Source organism: Pituophis catenifer, unplaced genomic scaffold, assembly GCF_029215685.1.
Source record: "Pituophis catenifer annectens isolate HBS135680 unplaced genomic scaffold, rPitCat1.0.hap2 SCAF_12, whole genome shotgun sequence".
Lineage (NCBI taxonomy): Eukaryota > Metazoa > Chordata > Lepidosauria > Squamata > Colubridae > Pituophis > Pituophis catenifer.
Window position 1 is genome coordinate 22,364,163 of NW_027256892.1, and position 6,966 is coordinate 22,371,128.

The window sequence follows — 6,966 nt, forward strand, 5'->3', positions numbered from 1 at the left end:
TATTCGGGGTGGAATTCCATGTCTAAAAATATTATTATTAGCTGTTTTTAAAAATCGAGTGTTTTTGCTGCCCGAGGAAGAAAACGCGTGATGCCGCGGTCAGAAAAAAAGCTGCCCAGGAGCAAAAAAATTTTTTTTTCTCAAATGTAATAACGGATGCTAGAATGTGATTCGGGGTGGAATTCCATGTCTAAAAATATTATTATTAGCTGTTTTTAAAAATCGAGTGTTTTTGCTGCCCGAGGAAGAAAACGCGTGATGCCGCGGTCAGAAAAAAAGCTGCCCAGTTGCAAAAAAAAATTTTTTTCTCAAATGTAATAACGGATGCTAGAATGTGATTCGGGGTGGACTTCCATGTCTAAAAATATTATTATTAGCTTTTTTTAAAAATCGAGTGTTTTTGCTTCCTGTGGAAGAAAACGCGTGATGCCGCGGTCAGAAAAAAATCCGCCGAGGAGCAAAATTTTTTTTTTCTCAAATGTAATAACGGATGCTAGAATGTGATTCGGGGTGGAATTCCGTGTCTAAAAATCTTATTATTAGCTGTTTTTTAAAATCGAGTGTTTTTGCTGCGCGAGGAAGAAAACGCGTGATGCCGCGGTCAGAAAAAAAGCTGCCCAGGAGCAATAAATTTTTTTCCCTCAAATGTAATAACGGACGCTAGAATGTGATTTGGGGTGGAATCCCATGTCTAAAAATATTATTAGCTGTTTTTAAAAATCGAGTGTTTTTGCTGCCCATGGAAGAAAACGCGTGATGCCGCGGTCAGAAAAAAAGCTGCCCAGGAGCAAAAAAAATTTTTTTTCTCAAATGTAATAACGGATGCTAGAATGTGATTCGGGGTGGAATTCCATGTCTAAAAATATTATTATTAGCTGTTTTTAAAAATCGAGAGTTTTTGCTGCCCGAGGAAGAAAACGCGTGATGCCGCGGTCAGAAAAAAAGCTGCCCATGAGCAAAAAATTTTTTTTTTTCTCAAATGTATTAACGGATGCTAGAATGTGATTTGGGGTGGAATTCCATGTCTAAAAATATTATTATTAGCTGTTTTTAAAAATCGAGTGTTTTTGCTGCCCATGGAAGAAAACGCGTGATGCCGCGGTCAGAAAAAAAGCTGCCCAGCAGAAAAAAAAATTTTTTTTCTCAAATGTAATAACGGATGCTAGAATGTGATTCGGGGTGGAATTCCATGTCTAAAAATATTATTATTAGCTGTTTTTAAAAATCGAGTGTTTTTGCTGCCCGAGGAAGAAAACGCGTGATGCCGCGGTCAGAAAAAAAGCTGCCCAGGAGCAAAAAAATTTTTTTTTCTCAAATGTAATAACGGATTCTGGAATGTGATTCGGGGTGGAATTCCATGTCTAAAAATATTATTATTAGCTGTTTTTAAAAATCGAGTGTTTTTGCTGCCCGAGGAAGAAAACGCCTGATGCCGCGGTCAGAAAAAAAGCTGCCCAGGAGCAAAAACATTTTTTTTCTCAAATGTAATAACGGATGCTAGAATGTGATTCGGGGTGGACTTCCATGTCTAAAAATATTATTATTAGCTGTTTTTAAAAATCGAGTGTTTTTGCTGCCCGTGGAAGAAAACGCGTGATGCCGCGGTCAGAAAAAAATCCGCCGAGGAGCAAAATTTTTTTTTTTCTCAAATGTAATAACGGATGCTAGAATGTGATTCGGGGTGGAATTCCGTGTCTAAAAATCTTATTATTAGCTGTTTTTAAAAATCGAGTGTTTTTGCTGCCCGAGGAAGAAAACGCGTGATGCCGCGGTCAGAAAAAAAGCTGCCCAGGAGCAAAAAATTTTTTTTTCTCAAATGTAATAACGGATGCTAGAATGTGATTCGGGGTGGAATTCCATGTCTAAAAATATTATTATTAGCTGTTTTTAAAAATCGAGTGTTTTTAGTCCCTGAGGAAGAAAACGCGTGATGCCGCGGTCAGAAAAAAAGCTTCCCAGGAGCAAAAAAATTTTTTTTTCTCAAATGTAATAACGGATGCTAGAATGTGATTCGGGGTGAAATTCCATGTCTAAAAATATTATTATTAGCTGTTTTTAAAAATCGAGTGTTTTTGCTGCCCGAGGAAGAAAACGCGTGATGCCGCGGTCAGAAAAAAAGCTGCCCAGGAGCAAAAAATTTTTTTTTTCTCAAATGTAATAACGGATCCTAGAATGTGATTCGGGGTGGAATTCCATGTCTAAAAATATTATTATTAGGTGTTTTTAAAAATCGAGTGTTTTTAGTCCCTGAGGAAGAAAACGCGTGATGCCGCGGTCAGAAAAATAGCTGCCCAGGAGCAAAAAAATTTTTTTTTCTCAAATGTAATAATGGATGCTAGAATGTGATTTTGGGTGGAATTCCATGTCTAAAAATATTATTATTAGCTGTTTTTAAAAATCGAGTGTTTTTGCTGCCCGAGGAAGAAAACGCGTGATGCCGCGGTCAGAAAAAAAGCTGCCCAGGAGCAAAAAAAAATTTTTTTCTCAAATGTAATAACGGATGCTAGAATGTGATTCGGGGTGGAATTCCATGTCTAAAAATATTATTATTAGCTGTTTTTAAAAATCGAGTGTTTTTGCTGCCCGAGGAAGAAAACGCGTGATGCCGCGGTCAGAAAAAAAGCTGCCCAGGAGCAAAAAAAATTTTTTTTCTCAAATGTAATAACGGATGCTAGAATGTGATTCGGGGTGGAATTCCATGTCTAAAAATATTATTATTAGCTGTTTTTAAAAATCGAGAGTTTTTGCTGCCCGAGGAAGAAAACGCGTGATGCCGCGGTCAGAAAAAAAGCTGCCCATGAGCAAAAAAATTTTTTTTTTCTCAAATGTATTAACGGATGCTAGAATGTGATTTGGGGTGGAATTCCATGTCTAAAAATATTATTATTAGCTGTTTTTAAAAATCGAGTGTTTTTGCTGCCCATGGAAGAAAACGCGTGATGCCGCGGTCAGAAAAAAAGCTGCCCAGCAGAAAAAAAAATTTTTTTTCTCAAATGTAATAACGGATGCTAGAATGTGATTCGGGGTGGAATTCCATGTCTAAAAATATTATTATTAGCTGTTTTTAAAAATCGAGTGTTTTTGCTGCCCGAGGAAGAAAACGCGTGATGCCGCGGTCAGAAAAAAAGCTGCCCAGGAGCAAAAAATTTTTTTTTTCTCAAATGTAATAACGGATTCTGGAATGTGATTCGGGGTGGAATTCCATGTCTAAAAATATTATTATTAGCTGTTTTTAAAAATCGAGTGTTTTTGCTGCCCGAGGAAGAAAACGCCTGATGCCGCGGTCAGAAAAAAAGCTGCCCAGGAGCAAAAACATTTTTTTTCTCAAATGTAATAACGGATGCTAGAATGTGATTCGGGGTGGACTTCCATGTCTAAAAATATTATTATTAGCTGTTTTTAAAAATCGAGTGTTTTTGCTGCCCGTGGAAGAAAACGCGTGATGCCGCGGTCAGAAAAAAATCCGCCGAGGAGCAAAATTTTTTTTTTCTCAAATGTAATAACGGATGCTAGAATGTGATTCGGGGTGGAATTCCGTGTCTAAAAATCTTATTATTAGCTGTTTTTTAAAATCGAGTGTTTTTGCTGCGCGAGGAAGAAAACGCGTGATGCCGCGGTCAGAAAAAAAGCTGCCCAGGAGCAATAAATTTTTTTCCCTCAAATGTAATAACGGACGCTAGAATGAGATTTGGGGTGGAATTCCGTGTCTAAAAATATTATTATTAGCTGTTTTTAAAAATCGAGTGTTTTTGCTGCCCGAGGAAGAAAACGCGTTATGCCGCAGTTAGAAAAAAAGCCGCCCAGGAGCAAAAATATTTTTTTTCTCAAATGTAATAACGGAATATAGAATGTGATTCGGGGTGGAATTCCGTGTCTAAAAATATTATTATTAGCTGTTTTTTAAAATCGAGTTTTTTTGCTGCCCGAGGAAGAAAACGCGTGATGCCGCGGTCAGAAAAAAAGCTGCCCAGGAGGAAAAAAATTTTTTTTTCTCAAATGCTAGAATGTGATTCGGCGTGGAATTCCATGCTTAAAAATGTTATTATTAGCTATTTTAAAAAATCGAGAGCAATTTATTTATTACACTTTACTGCATTTTTAAATTAATACTAACATGCAAATCTACGTTTTCTTTTATCCACCATTTACATTTTTATTCCTGTGGGCAGTTGTCATAGGGGCCCCAGTACAGTTGCCTGGGACCCATAATGCTGTTAAGGCAGCTCTGACAGTGGCCTATATTTCTGTGCCCTTGTGTTGAACTGAGTGTAAATGCTCAATAACACAGTAACACAGTAACCCCAGCCATGGAAATTCTGGTGCTGAAGCTGGAAACTCAACCCCTGGCTCCACGCTTCCAGGAAAACCAATTTGAGCCCTATGACTCAGGAGGAAGATATCCAGCTTTTCATCTTTGATTATTTCCTTTAGGTTTCAAATTTGAAGACTGCCCATCTTGTGAAAGAGTGTCAAAGTCGGGGCCAATCTTATCTCCTCGGGGATGATTTTCCACAGGGAGGGAGCCACCACAGAGAAGGCTCTTCTTCTTGGTCCCACCAGATGGACCTCCTTCGGAGAGGGACTTATAACATCCTAAGTGTCAAGGACCAACACCTTTAAGGCAGCATCGCCAGATTTCATCCTGGGCAACGACAACTAGAGTTTTCTGTTTCCGTTCATTGCTTGGTATTAACATCCTCTGATAAAGGAATGGGCAAGGTTTAGGTCCAAATGTTTAGAAAAGATACTCAGTGTGCAAATACATGGTTTGAGGGACCAACTGGCTGGTGTAAAACAGCTGAGAGGTGGGTTTCAGCAGGTTCTGACCAGTTCTGGATAACCGGTAGTAAAAATTCTGTCTGGCCCCGCCCCATCTATTCTCTGCCCCCCAAACCCCAGCTGATCAGGAGGAAATGGGGATTTTGCAGTAACCTTCCCCTGGAGTGGGGGAGGGAATGGAGATTTTACAGCAGAGGTCTTCAAACTTGGCAGCTTTAAGACTTTTTTTTTTTTAATTTGATTTATATGCCGCCTTTCTCTGGAGACTCAGGGTGGCTTACAATACGCTAAGCAATAGCCTTCATCCTTTTGTATATTTATACAAAGTCAGCTTATTGCCCCCACAATCTGGGTCCTCAATTTACCTACCTTAGAAAGGATGGGAGGCTGAGTCAACCTTGAGCCTGGCGAGATTCGAACCTGCAGTAATTGCAGGCAGCTGGTCTTAATAACAGGGTGGCTTTAGACCACTGTACTACCAAGGCTTTTCTCCAGCCAGCATAGCTGGCTGGAGAATTCTGGGAGGTGAAGTCCACAAGTCTTAAAGCTGCCAAGTTTGAGGACCCCTGTTTTACAGTATCCTTCCCCTGCCAGACCCACCAAGCCACGCCCACCAAGCCATGCCATGCCCACCAAGCCACACCCACAGAACCGGTAGTAAAAAAATTTGAAACCCACCACTGAAACAGCTGTCTATATTTCTGTGCTTTTGCACTTGTGTTGAACTGAGCGTAAATGCACAGTAACAGCAGGGAAGGCTCCCCCAGTCCTGGAAATTGTGGTGCTGAAGCTGGAAACTCACACCCCTGGCTCCACACTTCCAGGAAAACCAACTTGAGCCCCATGACTCAGGAAGAAGATATCCAGCTTTTCATCTTTGTTTTATTTATGTGTCAAATTTGGAGACGGTCTATCTCTCTCGCAGAGCCACTCTTCATCCTGCACTCAGGTTGCAGAAATCGTCTGGCTCTTCCTTTCGCTGTCTCTGTTCGCCGGCAAAATGCCTGGGAGTCAGTTTATGTCATCTCCTGTCCAGATTCTAAGCAGATCTATAAAACACATCAGTCGGAATTGGAGGTGTACACAAGGGAGAGTGGGAGGGAATCAAATTAAAGAACGAACGACAAGCACAGTGTCTCCAGATTGTGTTTCTGGCCTCTGGTTGAGTACAGGTAGTCCTACATTTATAATCATTCATTTAGGAACCGCTTTGCAGTTATAACCACACTGAAAAAAATCGACTACAGCTGACCCTCACTCTTATGACCAGAGTAACAGAGCAGAATAACAGAGTTGGAAGGGACCTTGTGGGTCATCTAGTCCAACCCCCCCCATCCACCCAAGTGGGAGACCCTACACCCTTTCTGACAGATAGCAGTCCAGCCTCTACTTGAAAGCTTCCAGTGATGAAGCTCCCACAACTTCTGAAGGCAACTTCTGTTCAATGGGTTGATTGTTCTCCTTGTCAGGAAATTCCTCCTTCTTTCCAGGTTGAATCTCTCTTTGATCAGTTTCCATCCATTATTCCTTGACTGGCCTTCGGGTGCTTTGGAAAACAGGTTGACCCCCTCCTCTCTGTGGCAGCCCCTCAAATATTGGAAGACTGCTATCCTGTCTCCCCTGGTCCTTCTCTTCACTAGACTAGCCATGCCCAGTTCCTGCAACCTTTCATTGTATATTTTAGTTTCCAGTCCCCTAATCATCCTGGTTGCTCTTCTCTGCACCATTGCAGAATTTTCACAGCCATGTGATCAGAATTTGGCCTTCCTAACAAAACCTCCCAAGGAGCCTTGCACACACCCTCCAGACCCTCCAACAGCACGCAAATCCGGGAATAAACCAGTGGTGGGTTTCAAATTTTTTTTACTACCAGTTTGGTGGGTGTGGCAGGGGAAGGATACTGTAAAATCTCCATTCCCACCCCACTCCAGGGGAAGATGACTGCAAAATCCCCATTTCCCCCCCCATCAGCTGGGACTCAGGAGGCAGAGAATAGCTGGGGGGCAGGGCCAGTCAGAATTTTTACTACCGATTCTCTGAACTACTCAATTCTCCAGAAACTGGTCAGAACCTGCTGAAACCCACCTCTGAAGTAAACACAACCCCGGAATGGGCTAAAACCACAACATTGAGTTAGTGAAAGGCACAATGTGGGGCTGTGAGAGGGATGGCTTGGCTTGGCTTGGC